The 26,469-nt window shown below is 36.0% G+C and overlaps 1 protein-coding gene across 3 annotated transcripts in view; it reads left to right on the top strand.

Moving 5' to 3' along the window:
* Nucleotides 1–26,469, top strand: part of Cep85l (centrosomal protein 85 like) — a 231,621-nt gene that overhangs the window by 9,100 nt on the left and 196,052 nt on the right. Inside the window, exon 1 of one of the 3 annotated variants that reach the window (XM_058586244.1) lies at nt 6,594–6,691. The exons of 1 other annotated variant lie outside the window; for it this stretch is intronic. The gene's annotated coding sequence lies outside the window, so the exon portion shown is untranslated. Of the gene's footprint in view, nt 1–6,593; nt 6,697–26,469 lie in introns of those variants that run through there. One more of the 3 variants, XM_058586243.1, reaches the window with a different exon arrangement.

Raw genomic sequence — 26,469 nt, 5'->3', positions numbered from 1 at the left:
ATCTAGGTATTTCTGGTGGTTCTATTCTCCTTATGAGTGGTTGACTTAGAAAGGGCCATGAGACCCCATTTTGGCGAATGAGATGTTTAAGGAAGTTTACTGTGGAATTATTTCCATGAGTTTCTTTATCCCAATAAAAATAGGAATCACCCCTTCTACAGCCTCTAGATGTAGTGTGTGAAGATGTGTTGTTTAGAATAGCTGTGGCTTTCTTACAACCATGAAATAAGTCAAGGTGATATGTTTGGGATGGCAAATCAAAAAGATGGAAAGAACCTGGATCCTTGATGCAGATGCTGAACCATATAATCAACCAACTCTTAAGCTACCATAATACATGTGAAATAGTAAATGCTTTATTGTTTATACCAATTATCCAGGGTTTTAATTTCTTTGCAGCCAAAAGTCTATAACACTCAATAAATAACCTTCTGGTGGAAGAGATTCAATAAGTAGGTAGAGAAGATGATTCACCTTGCACATGTTAGTCAGTGTCCTTCTCCATCTATCCCCATGTTCACTCTGTGGGCTTATGAACAAAAGTTTCCATAGAAACATATATATAGATTATGCATAGACTCAGTGATATGGACCTTCCACCACCAGCGCTGACTGTCATTGCTGTATGTCCAACTTTGCTATAAGCAACAGTGAATCTTGAACTTTTGATATGGTATTATACCCAAAGGTACCAGCCAGTCAGCTGTAGGGTGGCAGGTTAATTTATTTATCTATAATCATAGAAAAGACAGAAATTTGTCCTCACTGTACCAGAAATTTTTGAGAGGTTTAAATTTTCTTTTTCTGACTAACATTCCTTCCTGACACTTGCTAATATAATCATCCTGGGCATATTAAATATCTTATACACTGTATGATCATTCCAATTTGCTCAAGAGAGTCCCAGTTTATTGCCACATTGTTCTGGTATGATTAATAGCACAATTACTCTCAAAAGTGTTCCAGTTTGAATGACAAATTGTAACTTTCCCCTACTTACACACCAATATGGTATCTTGCAAACATTGCTTCTGATCTGAAAACCCATTTTCTAATGGAATAAGCAGTAAAGCTTATTCTTATGACTTACCATATGTCTATTAAGCAGAAAGAGGTAGCTCTGAGACAAATTATAAAATTGGGATTCTGTTCCATAGAAAGCAACATAGTTTCTGAACCAATGGTTTTCAAAACGTAATCCCAAGACCAAGATTTTCAGCATTATCTGGGTACCTGTAAGAAATGCAAGTTATATGGCCACGTCCTAGAGACTTTGAACTGGAAAGTCTTGAGATGGGCATAGCAATCAATGTTTAAGCCCTCCAGAAAATTCTGATGCACACTGAAGTGTGAGAACCTGCTGGGAGCCATTAGCCAAGTAAGTATGACAATTTCCTTGCCAGCGTACCCCATGTTGCAGTGACATTGAATGTACGTGACCTTGCTCAAGGACCAAGGCAGATTAGGGTGTTCCCGGTTTTAAGATAATCTTGTTTAGGGCGTTCCCAGTTTAGGTTCCAGGTTTAAGGTTTAAGATTATTCCTGCTGGGAATAGGGCGTATCCTGCTGCCTGAGTTCCCCTTGAGTTCTCACAGGATTCAGACAGTATATTTTGGAGATAGAAGCCCAGTGGAGGTGAATTTGGGAGAGAAGGTGGATTTGGGAAGAGAACGTGGATTTCCCCAGAACATGATTGTAGACGGCTGGTGAGAGTTCAGGAATAAAGAGTTGCTGTTTGAATCTACAAGCTGTGTGGTGGCTCGTGATTGTGTGCCCAGCCAGACTGCGGCATTTGTGCCCAGCCAGACTGTGGCATTTGGTGGCCCGTACGGGGAACTTCTGAAGCTTAGAGGTAAGTGAAATTTCTCACCCCTGAGGAAGAGAGAAAGAATGGGTGAACATTTCAAAAAACAATGTGTTATTGTTTTGATTTATTTTGTTTTTATTTCAAGTTGCCTGTTCCTAGAACTTTCTCAGGCAAACCGGGGAAAATGGTTGACTCAAGGTTTGAAGTTATTCACCTCCGAGCAAGAGAAATTGTTAGAGGAAGGAGGCACCCCAGTAAGACCAAGAACAGTTAAGGCATATGTTGATACAATACAAAAATGTAGCCCATGGCTTTTTAAAGACGAGTTATTAAGTATATCAATGGGACCATCATGGTATCCTATAGAAGGATTTTTCTTCAACAAGAAAGAGATGGCTAATTCTGTTTACTACACTTGTCTAAGATCTTGGTTTTTACAGACATCTGATTAATTTACAAAGCTAAAGTGTTAAAATATCAACCACTAAATATGAAATCAAGTACTCTTTACTTATTAAGTTCCATAAGGTAATATATTTAAACATTATGTGTGTTTTCCTAAATTGGTAAATGGAAAAATGTTTAATATTGCTTTGGTCTGTGTCTTTGCTAAAACAAGGTTACTAAGTGTTAAGATTCTATCATGTGTAATTTATATACAAAGAGTAGAAAAATTTTCAGTTGGGTTTCAATTATAGTATTATAGTGTCATAAGAAACATGAAAGTCTTTCATCTTATTAAAGTGGAGTAATTTGTCTAAATCAGAAATTTTATAAGAGTTGTTTCAAAATGTGAATTTATAAAAAGGGTTAACAGTTAAAAAAAAAAGAGATAGAAAAAGATTCAAGATGTGGAAATATATTTTAATATAAGAGGTTAAAGGAGAAAGAAATGTTTCTAGATGAGATAATCTCTGTGTGGTAAAGTAAAAAGTTGTAAAATGTCATTTAAAAAATTTTTGAGGAAACTAGACTTAATTTAAAAGCTTGATAAAGGAAGAAAGAAGAAAAGATATTTGTACATGGCAGATTGAGACAGAGCTTCTTAATGGAGTTAAAAAAAAAAAAGGCCTTTGGTTGAAGGGCAGCCATGTAAACTAACATTAAAGCGATTTAAACAGAATCTAAGCCTCGTTTAAAAGAGTGAAGTTGTAGGTGGTGAAAAAGTACATTTAAAAGTACAGTATAGATGATAATTAAAAGGCTTTAAAAGGTTAAATTGAAGGTGGTTGAGATACCTTCATGGCGGAAAAAAGATTGCTTTATTGCATCATTCGAAGCCTAGTTAATCTTAAAGGCATTACTTTAAAAAAAAATGGGAAGATAATAGAAAAAGAAATGTTTCTAGATGAGATAATCTCTATGTGGTAAAGTAAAAGTTGTAAAATGCCATTTAAAAAAATTTTGAGGAAACTAGACTTACTTTAAAAGCTTGAGAAAGGAATAAAGAAGAAAAAGGTATTTGTACATGGCAGATTGAGACAAAGCTTCTCAATGGAGTTTTTAAAAAAAAGCCTTTGGTTGAAGGGCAGCCATGTAAACTAACATTCAAGCGATTTAAACAAAATCTAACCCTCTTTTAAAAGAGTGAAGCTGTAGGTGGTGAAAAAGTACATTTAAAAGTATAGTATAGATGATAATTGGAAGGCTTAAAAAGGTTAAATTAAAGGTGGTTAAAATGCCTTCATGATGGAGGAAAGAAGCTTAATCTTAAAGGCATTACTTTAAAAAAAATGGGAAGATAACAGGATAAAAGATATTTAGATAAAGAAGATTAAAAATTTAAAGTGAAAAACTTTAAAAACAGAAGTACAGAAAGGTAAAAAAAAAAGAGAGAAGATGTAGAAAGATAAAAAAGATATAGGAAGATTAAAAAGATGTAGAAAGACAAGAATTTTAAACCCACAAAATAGGAAACAAGAAAACTAGGAGGAAAATAAGCAACTAAGGGTAAATATATAAACCTTAGAAAAAAAAACTAGAAGATAGAAATAAGAAAAAATGGTTGAAAATATCAAGTAAGGTATTACAGATACAAAATGCAAAAAGCTAAGACAACTATTAGATACAGACATATACTTATTAAAGCAAAAAGGGAATTGGAAGGGGGTATATATCCCCCAAAGATAAACTTAAAATAATGCTTTTTACACTAAACTTTTTAAATTTGGATTCATAAGGACTTAGTGCTGCAGAAAGACATATGTATCCAAAAAATGTACATAAGCCTAAGGTACTTTGGAAAGATATTCTAACAGGACAATGGAAAGGTCCTGACCCAGTGATTGTCTGGAGTCGGGGTTTTGTTTGTGTGTTTCCACAGGGAGAACAGCCGATTTGGATTCCAGAGAGATTAACTAAAACAATTTCTACAGATGGAAAAGAAGATGATTTGACTCAAATCCATAACAGCTGATATCCAGAGCTCCAGCTTGGCCATTCTTACATCTGCGACAGTGATTAACTAGTGATGCAATTTTTATTTCCTTGCCAGCGCACCCCATGTTAATTGTGGTAGTGCTGACATATCTTTGCTGATGGTGTCACCAGTGATGCAATTTTTCCCAAGGAGCCGTCAATTGGCTTGGTGTCGTGGCATTTCTGTATCCTCCTCCCTTCTGCTAGTGATGGTCTAAAATTTGGGGGCCAATGGCTTATGCTGGACCGGTAGTCAGTGACGGGTATGATCCAATTGCAGTGGTATCAACCTAAGACAGGAGGCTGACGCCTAAAGGTCAGTTTTCCGATGACGGGTAAGAACCATATGTTGAATTGGACAACCTACCAGGCACGGTCCATAAGCCACATTAACCTCACTCCCCCACTGGCACCAAGGCCAAATTTGGGGGCCAACAGAGGTGAGGCAAAGAACCTCACCCCCCACTGGTGCATAGACCTATCCACAAGTATGGCTGTATGCTGGACCAGTAGTCAGTGACGGGTATGATTCAATTGCAGTGGTATCAACCTAAGACAGGAGGCTGACGCCTAAAGGTCAGTTTTCCGATGACGGGTAAGAACCATATGTTGAATTGGACAACCTACCAGGCACGGTCCTTAAGCCACATTGCTTGTTGTTTAATTAATCAGAAGGGGGGAGATGCTGGGAGCCATTAGCCAAGTAAGTATGACAATTTCCTTGCCAGCGTACCCCATGTTGCAGTGACATTGAATGTACGTGACCTTGCTCAAGGACCAAGGCAGATTAGGGTGTTCCTGGTTTTAAGATAATGGTGTTTAGGGCGTTCCCAGTTTAGGTTCCAGGTTTAAGGTTTAAGATTATTCCTGCTGGGAATAGGGCGTATCCTGCTGCCTGAGTTCCCCTTGAGTTCTCACAGGATTCAGACAGTATATTTTGGAGATAGAAGCCCAGTGGAGGTGAATTTGGGAGAGAAGGTGGATTTGGGAAGAGAACGTGGATTTCCCCAGAACATGATTGTAGACGGCTGGTGAGAGTTCAGGAATAAAGAGTTGCTGTTTGAATCTACAAGCTGTGTGGTGGCTCGTGATTGTGTGCCCAGCCAGACTGCGGCATTTGTGCCCAGCCAGTCAGCTGTAGGGTGGCAGGTTAATTTATTTATCTATAATCATAGAAAAGACAGAAATTTGTCCTCACTGTACCAGAAATTTTTGAGAGGTTTAAATTTTCTTTTTCTGACTAACATTCCTTCCTGACACTTGCTAATATAATCATCCTGGGCATATTAAATATCTTATACACTGTATGATCATTCCAATTTGCTCAAGAGAGTCCCAGTTTATTGCCACATTGTTCTGGTATGATTAATAGCACAATTACTCTCAAAAGTGTTCCAGTTTGAATGACAAATTGTAACTTTCCCCTACTTACACACCAATATGGTATCTTGCAAACATTGCTTCTGATCTGAAAACCCATTTTCTAATGGAATAAGCAGTAAAGCTTATTCTTATGACTTACCATATGTCTATTAAGCAGAAAGAGGTAGCTCTGAGACAAATTATAAAATTGGGATTCTGTTCCATAGAAAGCAACATAGTTTCTGAACCAATGGTTTTCAAAACGTAATCCCAAGACCAAGATTTTCAGCATTATCTGGGTACCTGTAAGAAATGCAAGTTATATGGCCACGTCCTAGAGACTTTGAACTGGAAAGTCTTGAGATGGGCATAGCAATCAATGTTTAAGCCCTCCAGAAAATTCTGATGCACACTGAAGTGTGAGAACCCCTACTCTTAAATATCAACCAATAACTGTTCTACTCCTTGACCCCATAAGTACAATATACCTACCAACCAAGTTGTAGAATATCTCCCATTATTGCTTCAAATGATCCAGTTGAGTAGTTTACCACATATTTTATATTTATATTTCCTTCTCATCCATGTAACTAAAAACCCTGCTATTTTAAAGAGAAGAATGTTTTTACCAAAGTATGAAACTGAAAATGTCATTTGGCCATGTTTGTATCCTCTTATCACTCAATAAATAGGAAAGAATGCATTATGCTGTTTACTTGAATAATTGACACTGTCTATAGAAAGTAAATGGGGTTGCTTGTAAAGATTAGGGAAAGGAAAGAGTATGAATGGAACAAAGAGGGTCTCTTAGGACACCTTCCACCCTGTCATATGAAACAATCACATTTCTTTAGGACAGTGCCACAAGATGGCCATTTATCTCAAAATTGCTTCTGTTTCTGGTTAATGGACACATGGTAAGACAAAGGCTATAAGCTCTATTGCTTATTTCACTGTAATGAAAGACTAAAAGAACCTTCCATACACAGGACCAACTATTGGGCTCTTATTCCTCAGGAATAAAGATCTGGACCACTCTACCAGGCAAAAAACACTGACAAACTGAGGATGAGTCCTGGAAGAAATGGGAACTTCAAATGAATGGTAAAGTAAGGAATCTATCACTATAACAACTACAAATTTTTAATCATTGCATAAAGGTATACTATACATAGTATATACTCCTACTTTTTTGTTATGTACTAGTTCATTGACTCTACAAGGCCATAAATCATAAGATGTACACTTATGTACTAGTGTTTACACACACACACAAGTGCACACACTTCACATATACACCACCTACTGCACTATGATGTAATTCCTGCTTTTCACTTAGAATTTTCACTTCATACTTCTTAAGTATTTTAGATGATTTTAGATCCAATTTCCATCATATATTACTCTATTGCACAGGTTAAAAGAAAAATATTTTTAAAAGTCAATGAAAATACAATACCATAATTGCCACTCAGATGTTGTTCCATTGACTGATTCCACACATGGTAAATTATAAGGAAATATATATATGTATATATATATATATATATATATATATATATATATATATATACATACATATATAAAGTATGATTCATATTTATATTTTAACTAGTTTGAAAATTTCTTCTTCCTCTCCATTCTTTTATATTGAGTGGTGGTAATGAAGTTGAACAACGTAATCCATAGTTTATATCACAATGGGATTAAGTCAGAACTAGAAAGTGAATAGAAATCAAGTTTCTGAACTTGAAACTGGATGCAGTAATAAATTACATTTTAGTTTATCTTTGGGAAGTATGTTTTGCTGTTTAAGATATATCTGCAGCATATTGGGTAGACATACTAAGTTAACTTAAGTAAAGAATATATGTAGCTGGACAAGCAAAAGTGTGGACTATAGTGGTCTTAGGTTGTTTTCTTGCTTCTGTTTGGGCAGTTCCTCATCTTATAAGTCTTGCTGGGAGTCAGAGCTCACTACTCACTGCAGAAACACAAAATGTTGGGTATTTGCTTTCCAGGTCGCCTTAGAATATGGGCATATGCTCTAGACTCAAACAATGGACTTTGAATTGGGAGCAAATTTTGCAAATAAGAAGAGGGAACACCTCAAGGATAGCATAGTCAGCCACATCCACAGTAGTAGCCAAGGTATAGCACGAACAATGTCAATTGTGAAAGCTGACACTATCTGACACTAAGTGGCAGCAGTAGCAATGTTTACACAGGACCAGTTTTGTGATGTAAGTTTTGTTGTACTCCCAGATGTGCTGCCTCTGAGCAAGGTTGCTATCTTTGACAATTTTTGAGCTAACCAATATCTTTCCAATAACTCTCTTTTCTGACCAAATTGAACAGAGCCAAGTTGTATTATTTGCACTGAGCTTCCTGGTTGACATTGATCTTCTGTATCAAATTATGAGATGTTATTCCAAAAGAAAAAATTGCATTTTGTAGCAATAACATTATTTTTAGAAGTTTTACTTTTTGATGATATTAAAAGTTAGGAAGACAAATGTTTTTCCACCTACTAGTAATATTGTTTGGGTCAATCTCCAGCTGGTACACAAATAATTAAAGAGGAAAACATCTCTTTTTCAAAGTATAGAAATTTAAAAAAAAAATATTTGACTCTATGAAAACTAAATCTCAGATTTAGAAATGGAAAAGAAAGGCAATGCCTTCCATGTTGTTTGTGGTGCTAGACCTGGCTTGTTATTGCTCTAGAGGGGCAAATAAGAGAAACCCTTTTTCTTACAGGGATTTAAAAATTTAACATTGAACTGGCATTGAATGGAATGTAGTAATTTCAGCTGTTTTTCCAATCATCTCAGGTAGAGGTCTCTGTTTTCCTTCCACCTCATCTCAACAGTTGGGGACACATGATTCCCACCTTCAGAATCTGTTTATGCCTATTTGTTAGACCCAATCCAAAGATAATTAAAAGGGTTTAAATAGCCTTAACCTCACAATTTGGAATCCCATGAGCTGGGCATGTGTCTAGCATGTGTACTAAGGATGCACTAATGTACAAAAAGGCCAAAGTTCAAACTTTAATGGATATTTTTTTCTAATGATTTCTATCCCTGCCTCCAGCAAAAGTCCCACATGCCCCCTACTATTAGGGTAGCTTCACTTTATCTCATTTCCTCTGTAGTGGTACAGCTCACTGCCAGCTGTACCATGAGCCTGGGAGTGTAGTGGGAAGTTTTAATAAGTCTGTTAAAGAACCTGGGCATTGTTGCCTTTTCTATTTGGAAGGTTTATTTTTTTTTTCACTTCAGACATCTAGTTTTATGCTTTCATGTAATTGGTGTAATAAATAAATTATTTTCTTGAAGAAACAAAATCCAGATGCTTCAAAGTAGTGAATGAGGGTGAATCTTCTCTTGGTAGGGGAGATTGTACTATATAGTCTCAACCCTTAGCTCTGAATACTATCCTTGGAGATTATTTTAATGATTGTATTACCGCTGGCTTTGGAAGGCAAAGATTGGTTGTCTGCTTTCATTTCTTTGCCCCTTATATGAGTACATGGCTCTTTCGTGAACACCATTTAGTTCAACTGAGACCCTTAGTGTCCTAGTTAAGTTTTACTAAAGGTTAGAATCAACCTCCTTATATCAGAGAAAACATTCAGCATTTGTTTTTTTTTTTTTTTTTGGATTGGCGTGCTTCACTTAGCATTATATTCTCCAACTCCATCCATTTACCTGCAAATGTCATGATTTTATTCCCTTTTATTGCTGAGTAATATCCCATTGTGCATCTATGCCACATTTTTTTTTATCCATTCATCCACTGATGGGAATCTAGGTTGGTTCCACAGCTTAGCTATTGTGAATTGTGCTGCTATAAACATTGATGTGACTGTGTCGCTATAGTATGCTGTTTTTAAGTCCTTTGGGTATAGACCGAGGAGTGGGATAGCTGGGTCAAATGGTGGTTCCATTTCAAGTTTTCCAAGGAATCTCCATACTGCTTTCCATATTGGCTGCACCAATTTGCAGTCCCACCAACAGTGTAAGAGTGTACTTTTTTCTTCCACATCCTCACCAACACTTATTGTTGTTTGTCTTCATAATAGCTGCCATTCTGACTGGAGAGGAAATCTTAGAGTAGTTTAGATTTGCATTTCTCTAATTGCTAGAGATGACGAACATTTTTTCATGTATTTGTTGATTGATTGTATATCATCTTTTGAGAAGTGTCTGTTCAGGTCCTTGGCCCATTTATTGATTGGGTTATTTGTTATTTTGGTGTTTAGCTTTTTGAGTTCTTTATATACCCTAGAGATTAGTGCTCTATCTGGTGTGTGAGGGGTAAAGATTTTCTCCCAGGATGTAGGCTCTCTATTCATCTCATTGATTGTTTCTTTTAAAGAGAAGAAGCTTTTTAGTTTGAATCCATTCCATTTATTAATTCTGGCATTATAGGAGTCTTATTAAGGAAGTTGGGGCCTAATCTGATATGATGGAGATTTCGGCCTACTTTTTCTTCTATTAGATGCAGGGTCTCTGATTTTATTCATAGGTCTTTGAACCACTTTGAGTTGAGTTTTGTGCATGGTGAAAGATAAGAGTTTAATTTCATTTTGTTGCATATGGATTTCCAGTTTTCCCAGCACCATTTGTTGAAGAGGCTATCTTTTCTCCAATGTATGTTTTTGGAACCTTTGTCTAATGTAAGATAACTGTAATTATATGGGTTAGTCTCTGTGTCCTCCATTCTATACATTGGCCTACCAATCTACTTTGGTGTCAATACCATGCTGTTTTTGTTCAGATGTTTAAGGTCTTGTATAGTGATGCCACCTGCTTCACTCTCCTGCTAAGGATTGCTTTAGCTATTCTGGGTCTCTTATTTTTCCAGATGAATTTCATGACTGGTTTTTCAATTTATATGAGAAATGTCATTGGGATTTTGATCAGAATTGCATTAAATCTGTATAATGCTTTTGGTAGTATGGTCATTTTGACAATATTAATTCTGCCTATCCTGTTTTATCTCTTTATTGTTGTTTATGTCTCCTTTTTCATATTTATCCATCATTTTCCCATATAATAAGTCAGTTTTCTTGGAAAATGCCCCACATTTTGGCAAAATGGTCACCAGCAGTTTTGGAGTTATGTTAAATAGCAACCTTAATAAAAAGAAAAAGATTTAACCTCTTCCTAGTGGTTTTGAAGAAAATTACAAAACATGACTATGATTGACCTAGTCTATATCCCTGAACCAATTCTGGAATTGATGGGTAGACTACTGTAATTGGCCAGCCTGGATAATTTTAATATGAAATTTAAATTTACCAACTACTAAGCAAGAGGGAAATGATGCCTTGAGATTAACAGTCCCACCAGGGAGCATACAGGTATTTCCTGAAAGAAAAAACTTTAGTGCATTCAAAACTTAACAGATTTGGATATAATATTCTCAACATTCATTCTGAAGATACAGATCTAAAAGAGCAGGAGAGTATTAGGGTTACAGTGAGGCATGGTACATTGATAGGGTTTACATACCAGACACAGAATTGGGAATCTCAAGTTACAAGATTGGTTCAGGCATAGCAAGGTGATGCATTGTATCATCACAGGCATAGAAAATGGTCTCCAAAATAGCAGGCAAGTCTCTATTCTAAATAAGATCAAATGCCAGTGTCACTTCAGACATAAAATTTGCTTTTAAGTAAACTTAACAAATCAGAAGCAGGAGATAAGGAGATATAGCTACACTTGGGACAAGAACCACAATTAGGGGACTCTACTGAAGGTGGGAAGATAAAGGGTGTGCTCTTAAAAGCAAACATAGTGTGCAAAGGTGAGAATGTATCACTATTGTAATTCATTAATTACAAATTCTCCAATGAATGAGTGGTACTCTTGGGACTTCAAAAAAAAAAAAAAAAATCTGATTCCTTTGTTGTTCACATGTTACAATTGCCTTAGCCTTGAAACCACACATTTGAGCGGTGTTAGTAAGAAAGAAGGTATACTCACACGCACTGATCTATTGTTCATTTTAGCACTGTGGTTACTAGTTGCTTGATTTTCCATTCCACAGGAAATCTAATGAAGTGAAGAACTCCTTAATTTTTTTGGGGGGGTGGGCACATTCAGTAATAGAAATAGCTCCCTATATCCTTCCCTTCCTAAGAGGTCAGTTCCTCACAGAACAGCCAAAATGACCTATTAACAACTGAAGGTTGAAGGTTTGAAAACAAGCTAATGTCTATATATATGAATTGTAAGTTTCCTTAGCAAATAACGCCATAAAAATTATGATATATGAACTTACTTACAGAATACTATGGTATAAATTTGAAAACCCAGAATTTAATATGAAATATTTTGAGCCTTAAATTCAGATTATTTACATTTTTCTAAAACTGCAAGTCATAGATCTAATCTGGCTTCCCCTGAGAGCAGAGGAGAAGACAAAGATATGGCTTCAGATCATAGGATTGGGAGGTGATTCCAAGAACCAAAAGTAAGGGAGTAGAGAGAATCAGGAGAAGAGAAGGCAATCCAAAGGATCTTATCTAAATCTCTGCTAAAGGTAACGGGGCTTATTTTTCCTGGAACATCTGGGAAGTATAAATGTCTTCCAAAACTTTCTGTTTGAAGAAAGAGTGGATGAAACACGGGTTCCATGATGGTTGATGACTGACATATGTCTTAGGGAACATAATGGCCCTGAAGAGCATCCCTCTCCACTACCATACTCACATTACTGATTTCAGAATATAGGAGATGCCCCAAGGCAGAAAACAGAAATAATTCTGTACCTGTGAGAGGTGGTATACTGTCAATGAGAAGGTGAACTTGAGCTCTTAGGAACTGTTATGGTTTAGATATGTGATGCCCCCGACACGCTCATGTATGAGGCAATGCAAGAATTTTCAGAGGTAAAATTATTAGCTTATGAGAGATGGGAACTCAGTGGATTAATCCACTGATATGGATTAACCGAGTGATAACTATAGGCAGGTAAATTGTGGCTGAAGAAAGTAGGTCACAGGGATGTGCCTTTGTTGTTTATATTTTGTCCTTGGTAAGCAGAGCTCTCTGTCTGCTTGTTGCTATGTCTGAGCTGCTTTCTTTGGTCACGTCTTTCTGCCACAATGTTCTGCATCACCTCTGACCCAGGGCTATGAATTTGGCCAACCATAGACTGAACCTCTGAAATCGTGAGCCAAAATAAACTTTTCTTCTAAATTGTTCCCGTCAGATATTTTGTTCACAGTGGTGATAAGCTAACTAAAGCAGGAACTCTCCACTGAAGCTGCAAGTAAAACAGAAGTGAGTGAAAATACTAGCTATGTGGTCCCAGTTATCTTCTACATCAAACAAACATACTTGAGGACCAAATCAGGCACATGACTTGTCATTGTTTGAACTGTGGTCCACTTGACTTAGCAATTCACACTGAATTCATAGCATGATCTAACTGATTTTTTTGGAGATTCTAGGGGTAGAGCATAGAAATATTAAAAAAGAAGGGATAATTCTGCTTTATTTATTTATTTATTTATTTGTTTATTTATTTATTGGTACCAGGGATTGAACACCAGGGTGGTTAATCATTGAGCCACATCCCCAGCCCTATTTATTTATTTATTTATGTGTTTGTTTGTTTGTTTGACAGGGTCTCACTAAATAGCTGAGCCTGGCTTTGAACTTGGCAATCCTCCTGCCTCAGCTTCCCAAGCTGCTGGGATTTCAGGCATGCACCACCATGCTCAGCTAATTCTGCCTTTAATTTGTACATTAATTTGAAAAATTAAAGAAACATCTCATGCTAGGTGCTGGAAATTCATTAAAAAAGATTGATATACATGTCTTTAGATTGTACTCTGGTTGGGGGATAGTAAACAATAAGTAGTTTCAGAATTTGAGTTGGCAAACAGAGCAAGGTAAAGTAATAGAAAAACATGGCTGCTACTTTAGATAGGGCACTCATTGAAGACTTCTCTACATGAATGACATTTCTGGAGATAACTGAATGAGAATCAGTTAGCCCAATGAACATTAGGAAAGGGTATTACGGGCTAAAGGAATAACCTAAGAGCCCTGAGGTTAAAATAAGCCCTAATGTTTGAGGAGCAAAAAGCTCAATATAAGTGAAGTTGAACAGGAGAAGAGAAATAGTAAGAGGTGAAATGAAATGTAACCTGCAGGCTATGTCAAAGAATAAAGGCTTCATTCTCAGTGTGATGGGAAGCTCCTGGGAAATGTTATCAGAAGAGGGATGTGATCCTATATTCTGTTTTAAAAGTCCACAGTGGCTGCTGTGTGGGAAGTGTGTTCATGCAGTTGTGGTCCCTGTAGTTGTTGAGCAGAAGAGCCTAAGTCTTTGTATGTTCTATGAACAGATAGATCTCTTGGCCAACAATTTGCATAAAATGCATGTAGGCGTCCACACAAAGACCACACAAGTGTTCTTAGCAGTATTGTTCATCATAGCCAAAAGCTAAAACAACTCAAAACCAAAATATGTTTATCCTCAAGCATATTTATTTCTTAGTTTCAAAAATGTAGAAGAGTGAGATTTTAAATTCTGTTAAAATCAGCTGAAAGGAAACACGTACATCATAATGCCCTGCTATGTGAATTATGAGGCTGTGGGTTACTATTAGTCCTATCTTAAGGGAGATGGATATACACAGACATGCCATTCAGAGGTCTGAAGAAACTTCAGCCCTATTGGGATAAGTGCAGGAAGAAACAATACTTAGGCTTCATTTTCTTCATTATGAGTACACTCTTAATTTTTTGATATTTTTTTACAGCTTCAAAATATCTTTAAGCTTTACACATGCTTGTTAAGGCCCCAATAATGAGAACCAAAAATCACGAGGAGCAAAAATTCCATATAAAAGTAGGGTGAAATTTTTAAATGTAGACTAGGAGAACTATATCTCAGTAGAAAGGTTTTGTTTTATGTTTTGATTTTTAATTGCTGTTTTTTTTTTTAAAGGGTGTGAGTTTGTTTTAGCTTTGGTCTCCACTTCCTGTGTAAATCCTTTGGGATGGATGTTTAGTATAGATATGAAATCATTGGGGAAAACTAAACAAAAAGAATTTGTTATTACTAAAAGTTAAACATTTGTTTTCCACTCAGTGTTTTGAAAGGAAAGACAGTTTTGGCAAGGCAAAAGGGAACCTTGGCAAAATAGGTTGCTTTGGGTCCTCCACCTAGGCTCCCTCAAAACAGGGCTCAGTTTTTAGAAAGATCCCTTTCCAGTGTGGAGCAGCCTATGAGCCAACAAATGCCTCTTTACTCTGCAGTTGACATTTGCAAGAAACAGCTGATTAAGTTTAGGGCATTTACTGAGTTGATTATGTTTTTGAATCCTGCCCTTTAATTAACTAGTATAAGGATTATGAAACTAGGCAGCTGTAGAAGACTACACCCAGATGCATCCCTTCTTATTTCAGTAAGACAAAAACTGAATCTACTGATGGACATTGATCTGTCACCATATGTTGACCGGAAAGTGTGATCATTGTCAAACTCACCAGGATGCTGCACCGATTTACCAGCATTACTGTTGGAGTTGAGGAAGTAAAAGGAAGATTGGTTGCAGTCTGCCTTGGGGACAGTTACTTTTCCTGCCCTCCTGGGCCAAATGATTCTGTGCAATTTTTCTAGTAAAATGCAAAAAGGGTTTCATATAGAAATGTATACAGTTCAGATCCTTTCATAAAAATGTTCAAAGGCAGGAAGAAAACTCCACCACCTTGGCATGAAAAAGGTTAGATTCCTCCCCAGACATTGGTTTGGATGTCTTCCCCAAAGAAAGCTGTCTGATGAAATTGCTGCCATCTTAAATGGCAAAACCACAATGCACTATATTAAAAAGTAGTTATCAGATTTTTGTAGTCATAGTATGAGATCTCTCAAAATCATCTTGCCTGCATTCTTCAGAAATTTGCATACTTTTGTGATTCAGGATCAATGGCTCCTTGGAGGCCTCCAGGAAGAACTAGTCTACAACTTCTCTTAGTAGTGACTTGATGGCTCCAACTTCCTTAATCTTAATGCCTGATAAAAACTGGTACTCTTTCAAATCCGGGCAATATTGCCCAGTTTTGATTGTTCTGTTGTTTTCCTTGTATTCACTGTGGTTATTATTAGCACTCTGGAACTTAAAAGAAAGACATAAATTTCTAGATCCACATCCTAGACATATTTCTGTATTGGAACACTGAACTCTAAAAATAGCATTTTGGTACTAATTACTTGCTACTTAAAAGCAACACTTTAGAGCAAGCCGTGTGTGTGTGTGTGTGTATATGTGTGTGTATGTTGAGGAGACAGGAGGATTTTTATTCTAGCTGGAAGTTTTAGGACATATTATTTGAAATTTCACTTATCTGAAGCGTAAGAAAACATGGCTAATTTAGCAGTAGAAGAGAGACACTAAACTCTTGTGATCCTTGTGCTTTAGATGCCAAATTACATGTTTCCTTAATCCATGGTGAAACATCCCTTATTTAAAATTTCTTTATGGAATTAAACTACGGACCCTGGAGGGGAAGCCTGTGTCTACCTACAGAGAGCCCATGTTTCGAATTCCAATGTCTAGTATAACCTGGGTTCATAGCGTACAAAACCCATGGCTGGGAAGTAAAAGGAATAAAAGGAATTAATGAATTAGTAAACCTGTGTTTAGAAACTGCTGTGACTATGAAGTGAAAGACTTATTAAGTCAGTTTATGATATTTAGCTTGAAAGAAAAGCTGCTTGGTTTTGTTATCGAAACTCTTAGATTCAATACAATATTCTTCCTTGATTGTTTTTGTTTTCCTAAGAGCAAAAATTTTGAAGTGAATATTAATGTAGACAAAACCATTTTAAAGCAACATGGTGTTAAGTGAAATACAGAGACAGGCATGATGGTGTATGACTATAACCTGTGTGATGTGGGAGGTTGAACTTAGTGAGACCCTGTCTCAAAGTAAAAAATAAGGGTTGTAGGTGTACCCTGGTATCAGTGATACCATGTCCCTGGGTTCATTCCCAGTACTGCCAAAAAAAAGTTCAATGCAGTTTTTATATTTATTTACATGTGAACAAATCATCTGAATATGAAGTGAATTATAAGCAAGAAATTTTGTGATTAGAAATAATTATAGTAAAATGATTATTAACAATGATAATTAAAGTAAGTTTGATCTATATTTGAAACATATTTATAATGGATTAAATCTTTTTTTTTTTGTACCAGGAATTGAACTCAGGAGCACTTGACCACAGAGCCCCATACCCAGCCCTATTTTGTATTTTATTTAGAAAAAGGGTTTCACTGAGTTGCTTAGCAACTCAGCTTTTGCTGAGGCTGGTTTTAAACTTGCAATCCTCTTGCCTCAGCCTCCCAAGCTGCTGGGATTATAGGCATACACCACTGCACCTGGTTGGATTAAAATTTCTAATCCCTCATCTGAGATATTCTTAAAATTCTATCCTCAAATATACCAGTTATGTTGCAGGAAAATTTTAAGGGATATACAAAGTACTATTAAAAGAAAAATTGCAAGAATACAAAAATTCAGCAACTTGAGCTATTTTGAAATCTGTTAAGTCTTTTTCTTGAAAATATTAACATTGGGTCTGATTACTATTCATAATGAACACGTGGAGTTTCTTTTTATTCCAGATCCCTGATAATTAGTATTCTGACCTACCTAATTCCTTCTTTCTTAACTCCTGTCTCCCTCACGATTTTACAGATGAGCCAGAGAATACCTTGGCACCAAATGCTCTAAATAAAACCACAACATGGTTCCTGATTTAAAAATTAAAAAAACAAACCATGGCTCTGTTAATTGTAATTTTCTTCTCAAGAGGTATCTATTAAGTCTACATCTTTCAATTTTAACATTGACTGCATTCAGTTTTTTAAGGTCAAGAACTGTAGTTTTCTATGTTGAATTACTGGTAAGACACTGGCAACCAGTGAAAGTTCTTTATGGACTGGACTCAAAAGCTCTTGTGTACTGTCAATCCAGTATTCATTACTCAAAGCAAATGTCATTTGCACAATAGTTCTGTTGTGGATACAGAACCAAGTTCCATTTCAACAACAACGCAGCGGTAAACTCCTCCTCATCTCGTCCTATACTGTGGACATCTGGTTTTAGTCAGGCATTTTAGAGTCATCTCAGACATCTTTATTAGCTTTGTTGGATCATAAGTTTTTACAGAAACCGGACTCTTCAGGAGCAAACTATTTTCCTTCCTATCTGCTACCTAGTTCTGAGTATGCATGACCATTTTACAGTCTCTCCTAGTACCTGACTCATAAACTAATATTCTGGTAGAGTTTGCTCCTTGGAGGTAGAATTTTGATAGATTACCTCCTAACTTTTTATTTTCTCTATTTTCTAAATATTTTATACAGAGCTTGCATTAGTTTTTAGGAAGAAAATAAACTTTGAAAAAAAAAGAGTAGTGCCAAAGAGTGCCAAGTGTTATCTATGCCAGTGAAATTCTGATCTACTTTCCTATTGCATTATGAAACTACTTCAGAAAGAATTTTACTTCTAATTAGAAATATGCAAAGTACCTCTTTTTCTGCAAGTATGAAAATGTTGTCCATATCTCTCTCCACTCTGTTCCAATGTAGTTTAGAAAATGAGATTTCAAATGTGTAGACAGGTGGTTTGCAGGCCACATCAAGCCCATGTCTATGTTCTGTCTGATGACCACAAGATTTAAATTGAATTAAACATATATCCAATGGACTCGTAGTTCTCCACTGGCTCACTGCACATTCAGGTAATTTTTGTGGCCCCCTGAAGGCATTTGATTTTGATGCTTTTATGATGGAATTGAATAAGAAATAAATTGACATGATATAGTCATATGCCAGGCAAAACAACCATCATACTAAGGCTGTTATTCTGCTCTTCATCTCGCACATGGAAAAAATGAATTTTGGGAATAAGAAGCTATAGTCAATTCAGAATCCACAGCCACATGCCTTGTGTATAACCTAATAATTTTCTCTTACAACTCCCTTTTTAATCCATTCTCAAAATAATATTCCTGGAGTGTGTGACTTACACTTTTCATCATTATCACATTTTATCAAGGTGACCCAATCCCCTTCAAGTGTTAAGGAAACAAAAATGGATACTGCTGAAGGTATTCCACTACCAGAAAGAGTGCTGACATGTAAATTAAAGCAGGAGTGTGAGAGTTGATACAAAAATGTTCTGTGGAAAGCAGAGGATGAGGACTGGGATTGTGCCTGGGAAAAAGTTTTTCAAAAGTGACAATGGAGCTGATTCTTGAAAGAAAAGTAGACACTCAGCTGGTGATCATGTCAGACAAAGCATTTCAATTCAAAAGAAGAGCAAATGCAAAATATGGATTCAAAGGAAGTCTTGGGAAATTCTGGGAAGTGCAAGCAGTTTGGTTTGACTGGTCCACCAGAGAATAAAGAATGGGGAGAAATGAAATACACATTCATTGGCTTAATGGCTAATTTGTCTAGTGACTTGTTGTTTTAAGCATTAAAGATACAACAACAATTTACATCCTTGCAGCATTTATTGCACAGATTTCACAGTCTAATGTGGAATATAGAGTAGTAAGGAGGGAAAAAAAGAAAGTGTGGTATGTGCTATGATAAAATAAGTGAAGAGGGCCAAGGAAGCAGAGGAGGATGTGTAGAGATACACAAGTGTGTGGTGGAATTTCTGATAATGCTGTTCAATTCTACCTTTTGAAATGAAGGACTTGTTCATCTAGCTTCTGGGTGTGCTGCCAGAAAATAATCCTCAAAATATAGTATTGTCAAAAGCCATACTTCCTTTCAGAGATATATTGCATCCAATGCATGATCCATGAATCCCTGGCCCACTTGGTCCAACCTGGAACAACTCTGGATGGCCATTCCAGCTATAGAGCTACATATGTGGTAGGCTGAGAAGCCTTTGTTGGGGCTGGATCACAGCTCAACTTGTACCTCTGCCCACCCCAGCCGCCTCCATTCTTTCACAGGTTTTGATCCATGGGGAACTCCCTAATATATTGTTTTAGGATGAAGTGTCATTCTGTGTAACTTGGATTTTGTGCTGTAATCAAATAGAGCCAGAGAAGGTGTTTAGCAAGGAAACAACTTGATTGTATGTATAAGTGTACAGGGGCAAAATTCAAGAGAAGGAGATTAATTAAAACGATGCTATAATCATCCAAGCAAGAAATGTTTGAATATAAATAGAGGCAGTGACCATGGGGTGGAGAAAAGAGATGAATGCAATATGTATTTAAAGCAATATCAGGAGGATCTGGTGATCAGTTAATTATAGGTGGTGGGCATGGTTAAATCATCTAAGTGTCCTATGTCTTTGGCTTGGCACAGAGAATAAATTTTGGTGCCACTAATCAAGATAGAAAATATAGGGGAAGAAGCAGGGTCATCAATGAATATGACAAGTTTACTTTGGCCAGGTCAATGCAGTAAGATCAGGTGATGTTTGGCAGATGGTTAAAATTATGCATTGAGATAACAAAAGCAAGGTCAATGCTAGAGATAAAGGTTAGGGAATTGTCAGCATATATGTGGTAGTTAAATTCATAGTTGTGAAAGAGCTTAGGGTGTCACTGTTCTGCTCTAAAATGGTCAGATCTCCATATTGCTTATGAAAGCAATTTCTGACTCCTCCAAATGGCATTCAGACACAACAATGATGGTTAAGCACTATGGACAGTGGCAAGATTGCCTGTATATCCCCACCCCCTCTTCAGCCCACTCCCATTAAATGGTTCCATTATCTCCGCTGTCTAGATTTTATGCCTTCCCTCCTATTTCTCTCTTGGACCATATCTAATGCTTAAGGCAACTGTGCTAAAACCATCTGGTTCAAACTTTTCTCTTCCTTTCTCTCTTCTTCTCCCTTATATTTTTAATCTGATGAAGAACTTGAGGCTTAAGAGGCTAAATGATTTGTCCAAAGCCACCTTCCCTGGCAAGCAACATATGTGAGACCCAGATTTCCAGGATCATGACATAGTGCTCTACTGAAATAAAATACAGAGTAGAGAGACTCCACAGTTCTCCAAGCAACATATTTCAAGCTAACAGACATTTCTCAAATAAAGACATGCAGATGATCAACAGACGTGTGAGGAAATGTTCAACATCTCTAATCATCAGGGATTGCAAATTAAAACCATAATGATATATCATCTTACACCAATTAGAATGACTACAATAAAAGGGTGAAAGATAACAAGCGTTCATGAGAATGGGGAATAAAAGGAACCCTGGTGTACTTTTAGTGGGAATATAATTAGTACAGCCAAATAGTAAGTAAGGAAATTAGTTTAAAAACTAAAAATAGAATTATCATATGCTTCAGTAATCCTACTTTTGAGTATATAACTGAAGGAATTGAAATTTATCGTTTAAAGAGGTATCTGTACTCCCTCATTCATTGCAGCATTATTCATAAGAATCAAGATATAGAGACAACCTAAGTGCATGTCAATGAATGAATGAATGAATGAAAAAAAGTATATGAACACAATGGAATACTCTACAGCCTTAATAGAAGGATATTCCTTAAAAGAATATAGAATATTCCTTAAAAGAAGGATATTCTACAATTAGCTATAGTATGGATGAATCTGGAAGACATTATGCTAAGCCAAATAAACCAGACACAGAAAGGTAAATACTGCATGAACTTATATGCAAATCTAAAAAGTCACATATATAAATTCAGAGAGTAGAATGGAGATTACCAGAGGTAAGGAGAAGCTTGGGGAAACAAAAAATATTGGTCAAAGTATACAAAATTTGTTAAACAGGAGGAATAAGTTTTAGTGACCTATTTGCACACTAGGTGTCTATTGTTAATATATATTTCGAAATTGCTGAAAGAGTAATTTTAAATACTTTCACCATACACACAAGAAAAATAAGTAGGTGAGATGATGGATATGTTAGTTGCCATGATTTTATTATTCCATTAAACCATACTGTATCCCATAAATATATACACTTATTAGTTTGATAAAAATACTTTCAAAATGACTAAAAATAGTAAAAAAAAATAAGAATACTGGTTCTCTAGATCTTGGAAAAAATATTTTATTATTATTCATCATTTCTTTTTAAGGTTAGATAACCCAACTCTAATACACCATTGTTTTTTTTCATCTTATTCAATTTTTATAATTTTCCTCAGAATTCTAAAGTATTTTTGAGCTTGTCTTCAAATTCATTGATCTGATTTTTGGCATTTTCTAATTTTGCTCTTTACTGCTTCCATTTCATTTTTTCAAAGCTTGTAGCATCATGTTCTTATATCTAAAGCAATCTTTTCTAATATCAAATTGCTTCCATTTTAAAATACCATGTTAGTTTTTTGACAGATCTGCTAGAATAAAATTAATTTACTACAAAGTTTACTCTTTTAAATCTGGTGGTTTTAGGATATCCAGAGTTGTGCAACCTTCAACACTATCTAATGTCAGAACATTTTCATTATCCCCAAGGGAAACCCCATACTAATTAGCAGTCATTCCCTGTTTCCTCTGCCCTTCAACCCCTGACAACAATTAATCCACTATTTTTCTATGGAATTTCCTAGATATATGACATTTCATATATATGTAGAATAATAAAACATATAGTCTTTTGTGTCTGGTTTCTTTCACTTAGTATAATGTTTTCAAAATAAATCTGTGTTATAGCATGTGGCCGTACTCAGCCTTTTTTATTGCTGAATTATATGTCCCTGTGTGTGTCACATTTTGTTTAACCAATCATAAGTTAATGGACATTTAGGTTTTTTCCAACTTTTTAGTTATTATGAATAATGCTTGTATAAATATTGGTGTATGTGTTATTGTATAAACATGTTTTCATTTCTCTTGAGTAAATACCTAGGAATAGAATTGCTGGGTCATAGGGTAACTCTATGTTTAACTTTTTGAAGAACTGCCAAACCATCTGCCAAAGTGACTGTACCATTTTATATTCCCACCAGCAATGTACGAGGGTCTTAACTTTTTCATCCTTGCCAATAATTTTTACTGTCTATATTCTTCATTATACTTATTCTACTAAGTGTAAAGTAGCATTTCACTGTGGTTTTGATTTGCACTTACTTACAGAAAATGTTGAGCATCTTTTCATATGCTTATTGGTTATGAGCATATCTTCTTTGAAGCAATGTCTCTTTGGATTATTTAAAAATTGGATTATTTCTTTATTGTTGAGTTGTCAAAGTCCTAGAAGCAAATCATCTTCTATTTATATGATTTATCTATTTATTTTAAAAAATATTCTCTCGGGGGCTGGGGATGTGGCTCAAGCAGTAGCGCGCTTGCCTGGCATGCGTGTGGCCCGGGTTCAATCCTCAGCACCACATACACACAAAGATGTTGTGTCAGCTGAAAAAACTAAAATAAATAAATAAATATAAAAAAAAATAAAAAATATTCTCTCATTTCATGGGTTTCTTCTTCTTTTTCTTTTTTAATTTTTATTGTTAGTTGTTCAAAACATTACATAGTTCTTGACATATCATATTTCACACTTTGATTCAAGTGGGTTATGAACTCCCATTTTTACCCCGTATACAGATTGCAGAATCACATCAATTACACATCCACTGATTTACATATTGCCATACTAGTGTCTGTTGTATTCTGCTGCCTTTCCTATCCTCTACTATCCCCGCTTCCCTCCCCTCCCCCCCCTTCTCTCTCTACCCCCTCTACTGTCATTCATTTCTCCCCCTTGTTTGTTTTTTTTTCCCTTTCCCCTCATTTCCTCATGGGTTTCTTTTGAAGCACAAAAGATTTTGATTTTATGAAGTTATTTATTTACTTTCATCTTATTATTTGTGCTTTTGGAGTCATATATAGGAAGCTGCTGCCTAATCCAAGGTCACAAATATTTATTCCCATATTTTCTTTTAAGAGTTTTACAGTTTTAGCTCTTACAACTAGGTCTGTGATTCATTTTATGTTAAAGTTTGCACATAGTGTGTATATGGTTTCATGTTCTTTTGAATTTTGTTGATAACCCAGTATATTTCCAGTACTTGGAATTTAGAAATCTTTCTAAAGTTTTTTTTTTTTTTTTTTTGCCTTCTTTTTGTTATTAACCATCTCATGGGTGAAATCTTTAAAATTCATCCCTTTGGTTAATTCTCCTTTTATAGGATTAAACTGAGTCTTTTTATCCAATAGATGCTTTGTATATTTATTTACGGCATTCATGTCCATGGATGGATTCACAGTTAATGTCAGAATTGTTTGAGGGTCTTGTTCAAATGTTAAGTGCAGTCATTTGGAGAAGGGAAAATTTTAAAATGTATCACAATTACTTTTAATAAATTTGGATTCTAGGTATCAGTGGCAGTAAGACACTACTTAGTATGCTGTCTGGGGAGTCCATGGGATAGTGCTCTGTGTTATGACTTAGATGTGAGGCATCCTCCAAAAGTTAATCTAGTGAGGATTAACTGGGTGGTAACTGAAGGTGGTTAGGGTGTGGCTGAGAAGGTGGATCATTGGGGGCATGATTTTATATGTGGGTGTACCAGTTGCAAAATATATGCAAAATATATTTTGTAACTGGTAAGTGGAATTTCTCTCTGCTTTCTGATCATTATTTGAGCTGATTGCCTCCACCACACTCTTCTGCCATGATGTTCAGCCTCATCTTAAACTCATAGGAATGGAGCTGGCTGTCTATGGACTGAGACCTCTGAAATAGTGAGCCCTTGAATAAACTTTTCCTCCTCTACAGTTTTCTTGTTGGGTCTTCTAGTCAGAGCAGCAAAAAGTTGACTAAAACACCCTTTGTGAACTCCAGTATTACTGGACTTTTTGTAGATGATGGTAGGATTGGTATTTGACTCTCTCTGACTGCCCTATATCTCACATTTGCTTCCAGACATAGAACACTGTAATAGAAATTCCCTAAAGTTCATAGCAGGCACTGATTCTTATCCCCCCACCCCTTGCCTTTCCTATTCCGATGGATATTCAGTGGTGGTTCAAAATATAAATTCAGATCAATATATTGATTTAGAACTTTTCTTCAGCTTCTCATTTGGATGTGTTCATTACTGATTATTCTGGGCTTCCATCTAGTGACCCAGATTTGCTCATGTTTTTATTTTCCTCACCCTTTTTTTAAAAAAATGTTGAATTTATTAACTAGTATAGAAAAACATAAAGTTATCTATATTAACAGGGCACCAAGTGATGTGTATATATATGTACACACACACACACACACACAACACACACACACACATCACTTGAAACCAGTGCCTCACATGCTAGGCAAGCGCTCTGCCACTGAACTACAGCCCCAGCCCTTGGGTAATGTTTAAAGCAGTTTAAAAATATCTATCTCTTCATACATCTACCATCTCCTTAAGGTAAAAACTTTCAAAATTCATGCTTCTAACTTTTGGATCAGCATCATACTTTGTTGTTATCTACAGTCATGGTTTTGTGCAATAGCACACCAGAATGTCTTGTTCCTATCTGACTGTGACTCAGTAACATTGATCATCTCACCCTAGGCTCTTATTTTGTGTTTATGCTGAGGTTTCCTATACTCATCTGTCTCAGCTTCCCTGCCACCAACCTTGGTGACTGATTTCAAGCATTGCACTCAAATCAGGAAACCTGACTGTGCTTCCTCTGAAGGTCTTAGTACTTCACCCATTGCCTGGCCTTTCCTTCTTCTCCTAGACAGCCTCAGTGATACCTAAGATAACCAGGTCTTTGTAATATAGAAGCACCTAACACACAGGAGGTTTTATTTTCCCTTCATCCTGGGATTTTCCCCAGGGTTTTGCAAAAGCTAGGCAAGTGTACTGAAAACTACATTCTCAGCCCTTTAAATTTTTTTTTTTTTAATTTTGAAACAGGGTCTCACTTAGTTGCCTAAGCTGGCCTCAAACTTGTGATCTCTAACTTCAGTCACCTGAGTATCTGGGATTATAAGTATGGACTTTGATACACAACATAAGATCCCTGAAGACTCTGAAATACCTGTTTCATTTTTATATTGCCCATTGCATCCTGCCTCGTGTAAACACACATGTTAAACAAATGTTAAAGGAAAAATTAACTTGAATATTACATCAAATCTTTGGTGAAGAAAAAACCTTTCTCATTATTTCAAACAACTTGAAGAAAGATAGGCTTTGTCCTTATATTTATAGATTTGAAATGATATAAGTGATTATCAGAATTTGTACATAATATCTATCTAGAGATTACTTAGAATACAGAAATACCAGATCCTCAGCAAGTTTTAATAATAAAAGAGTTGTTTAGCAGGGTGCAGTGTAATCCTAGCACACCTGTAATAATAGCAGCTTGGGAGGCTGAGGCAGGAGGATTGTGAGTTCAAAGCCAACCTCAGCGAGAGCAAGGTGATAAGCAACTCAGTGAGACCCTATCTCAAAACACAAAATAAGGCTGGGGGATGTGGCTCAGTGGTTGAGTACCCCTGATTGCAATCCCCAGTACCCTCTAAACTGACAAATAAATAAGTAAAAGAGTTGATTGATTAGTGATGAAATTGCACTTTTGTCTTCAGTATACTAATTGAAATTAATATTTTTCTTACTTAAAAGCAGTGTTTTATATATTCTCACTTATTTTCCCAAAAGGATTTAAGGGAACTGACATAAATATATTTGATGTAATAATAGTTAACACAAAATCCATAATTTATAAAGAAATATAAAAGAATAAAAAGAGTGTAGGAAAAAGAAAATGAGCCCAGGTGGGAATTTCATAAACAAAATGTATAGGGGTCACATACAGTCCTTGCTTGTGCAGGTCCTCATATTTGGCTTTGTCTTTCCCAAGTCATTTCAAGA

Source organism: Marmota monax, unplaced genomic scaffold (genome assembly GCF_021218885.2).
Source record: "Marmota monax isolate L192 unplaced genomic scaffold, Marmota_monax_Labrador192_F-V1.1 WCK01_AAM20220418_F8-fsc00140, whole genome shotgun sequence".
Lineage (NCBI taxonomy): Eukaryota > Metazoa > Chordata > Mammalia > Rodentia > Sciuridae > Marmota > Marmota monax.
This window is presented reverse-complemented; position numbering and strand designations above follow the sequence as displayed.